This window comes from Lolium rigidum, chromosome 7, assembly GCF_022539505.1.
Source record: "Lolium rigidum isolate FL_2022 chromosome 7, APGP_CSIRO_Lrig_0.1, whole genome shotgun sequence".
Lineage (NCBI taxonomy): Eukaryota > Viridiplantae > Streptophyta > Magnoliopsida > Poales > Poaceae > Lolium > Lolium rigidum.
The window spans coordinates 330154929-330158761 of record NC_061514.1 but is presented as its reverse complement, the minus strand read 5'-3'; positions in this window follow the sequence as shown (position 1 = coordinate 330158761).

Sequence of the window (3833 nt, the reverse complement as noted above, 5' to 3'; positions counted from 1 at the left end):
CGCACGTACGAGCAAGTGCTTCCCGAAGAGCACGTGCAAGCCCGTCGAGCCGGCTTGCTTTCCCCGAAAGAGAAAAGGATCCTCTCCGAGGTGGGAGGCTCCAGCTTGCCCCTCAAGTCAGCGGTGATAATCCACTGCAGTTCCCCTCCCGGCTGGTCGTCCACCTGAATCCCGTGAAACTCGGGGTGTGGGCAGCTAAGGTGATCCGACAGGGAGTCGAGGTCATGCTCGAAGATCAAGCTTCTTCCGTTCCCAAGTTGGTAAAACTTGGTGTTGAGGGGTTCATTCGGCTCCATCTGAAAGAGAATTGGATGAGTAAGTTAGAGAGTGCAGAGTGTGGCAAAGTTTTAAGTTGATTCAAATAAGATAGAACATGATTCATCAAATTTTGGCAAAGTCTCAAAGACAAGGGTGTAGTAAATTTTCACAAATAGTTTCTCTCATTTGATTTCAAAGTTAATTTTTTCCAGAATGCCCATTCTAACTAAGGTTTCCTAAGGTCAAACAATGGCTCTGATACCAACTTGTCAACACCCGGATTTTTAAGTCCGAGTGCCTATTATGTCATACATCGCAATCCCAGGAATATTGTTGTTGCGAGGCATAATAGTTAAGTATCACAGTCATCATTCATTTCAAACCATAAGTCTTACAATTTGGAATCACATGATCCATATTACACGAATAGTTGATCTATTGATCAACGAACAAACACAAGTTCATAGTTCAACATAGCGGAAGCGTAAGATACAAGGACTCTCTAGTCCACAGGCCAACGCTTGACGTCGGGAAGCGCTCAGTTGTCGTAGGCGTCCTGCTGGTCATCTCCTTGGTCATCTTCATATTCTGGCCATTTGAATAGCCAGGGACAAAGCCGTGAGTACGTTGAGTACTCGCAAACTAATACTAATGTAAGTGCTAGACATTCTAGTAGGGTTTGCTAAGCTCTAGTTTATTTGCATAAAGCTAGTTTTAATTCACAAAGTTTTGAGAAAAGCTTACTCAAGTACTAACTATCTCAAGTGGGAACATTAGTGTCATTCCCACCATTCAAGTGGTGATTTCAATTCAATCCACCACAAGTCATTTCACCATCACCTTTCAACATCATTTTCAAAGATATGACATCGGAAACTGTATGGCCTTTCCAACCGTCCGTAACCGTGGACGCGGCTATTCGAATAGGTTTACACTCTGCAGAGGTTGCACACTTGTGCCACAACATTTGATTTCATCCGTCGGGATTTCCCGAATCATCGTAACACGTACGCGGATCATCAACCATAACCTTTCACTTACGAATCCTAGTATGAGCACCTCTCCCCATGAGCTTGGCCTCCCGGTGAAGACAGACAGTCAGCCACAGGAACTACACGAGGCTTGGGCCGGACATTCACCTCATTTTGCATCATATCGTATCGTTTCTTTTGTGGTAGAGGCAGCTTTCGGCATAACCCCGATGACGCTTGTTTAGAGGGAACCCATACTAAGACGCATAAACTTCCAGTTAAGCCCTACCCATAATCAGGTATTGTGGGGGTACTTGATAATTGGAAAGGTATCGCATTCAAACCAACATCATGTTTTATCAAAAATCACTATCTTCTCTTGGTCATATTCACCTTCAAAAAAATCATTCAATGGAATGCATCTTCATTCTAAGGTTTAAAAATCCTTTCAAAATCACAAGGTTCCCATCTAGAGTAGTCACGTTTTAATTCATTAGCACTAGCTCTAATTCATGAGGGGTGCTAACTTGCTTTGCTTTGGGAAGACTAACTCACTACTCTAGGACTCAACTTGTACTTTGACCAAAGTTAACTATAAAAGTAACTCATTTGGAAAACAAGTAAAACTTGTAAAGTAAAAACTTGGGATGGGTTCATATAAGAAAAGGTAAGAACATGGTGCCTTGCCCCAAGGGGCTTTGCACTTTGCAAGAATAATAGCTTGCATTGGTAGTAGCTTGCATAGTAATTTAGCTTGCATAGTAATTTAGCTTGCCTTGGTAGTTCTCAAACTGTTCCTCCTCCTCCTCCTGGTAGCAACCTTCTTCTTCGGCGTACTCTCCGGTGCTACCGTCTAAATTTGAATACGAGTATAATTACTCACTAATTCAATGGCTATTCCACACATCACAAATAAACACACAAACTACTCTATGCACACAAAATAAATAAACTAGGGTGCATGGGTGGTGGGATTTAAATAGAATTTGTATTCCATATGTAAATGATAGTTTCCATAGGGTTCTTGAGAAATAATTTCCTCTCATTGAAATCTTCTTAAGATTTAATTTCTCCAACAATCATGGATGAACTCATATTGACCTAAGTCCAATGTTCATCATCATCATTTGAGAAAATGATTTAAATGAGGTGGATCACCTCATACCATTTAAATAACACTACCTTTGATTTAAATCTCAAGTAATTCATATAAGAGAGTTTGGGACCAGGGGTCCAAACATCCCATGAATCCATGTGAGACAAGTTTAAGTGAAGTGTAGGACTTCACACAATTTAACTTTAATAGTGTTGGACAATATCAACTAGTTAAACTAGTCAAAATATCCATTCATTAAACCATGGCATGATCATGCAAAGTGACCACACCATTTTATTGCATAAACAATTTGTGTAAGTCAAATGTGAGCTATTAGAGTTGGAATTAACTTAATATCTATTTTGGTTGATTTTTAAGAATTATTTGAATAGGGAAAAGTCCCTGCCTTGTTATTTTTGTCACATTAATTCTACAAAGAATTTGACCATGAGGCCAGTGGCATGTTGTAGAGAATTTCAGTGGCTTTCTAACAATATAAAATTCACTAAATTTGGTTTAGCCAATTTGAAATGGTTGAATTTCAAAGTGGAGGCAGTATTCAAATTCATTTGAATTAATTAAACTAGATTTGAATTAAACAGGCCGGCGGGAAAAGCTATTGGGCCAAATCATTTAAACAGGCCCACGGCCAGCCCACCACGCGTCTGTGCCCGCGTGGGCTGCCTGACAGGGTGGGGTCCGCTTGTCAGCCTCTTTTAAAACCCGAAACGGTATGGAGACATGTGGTGCGTTGGATTAGAATTAGATCGGACGGCACAGGGCCATCGTCATCTCCGGCGAGATCCCGACGGTGCGGCGGCGGCAGTAGGGGGTGGGAGAGCTCACCGCGGCTCCAGCAAGGGTTGGCAGTGTGCGCGGTGAAGGTGTAGACGACGGCGAGTCGACTGGTACCGGCGGCAACTCCTGGATCGGCTTCAATCGGCGGCGAGCTTCCGCGGCATCCGTCGGCAGTGAGGTGGCGATTGGGTGGCTACGGCGGCGAATGTTGATGGTAGAGTGGCTCAGGCGGTCGAGTGAGAAGAGGGGAGTGTGCCGGTGTGCTCAATTCGACGAACGGAGCTCTCCTTTTATAGGCGAGCGAGTGACCGTGAGGGCTGCGGCGAGGTCGACCTGCTCGCGGCGATTCCGGCGAACGGTTGGGCTAGGCGAGGGTGCTTGTCGGGTTCTCCTCGTCCAGGCGAAGCTAGAGGTGGTGCTGGCTTGGTCGGGGAGCTTCTGGTTTGGTCGCATTGCTTCCGGGCATGTCGCGGCAGTGGCGGGATCTTCTTCCCCGTCCACGGCGGCGGCGGTCCAGGGTCTCCGTTCTGCGCGTGTCTGGTGGAGTCATGGTGGCGCGGCGAGGCGAACGGTGAAGGAAAGGGGTCCAGGCGAGGCACAGGGTGGCGAGGCGGCGCGTGTCCGCGGCGCGCGCGTCGGCCGACAAGCACGGCATGGCCATGCCGCTCCTGTCGCACGTGGGCGTCGCGGGCGCGCTTCCGGCCGGGCGA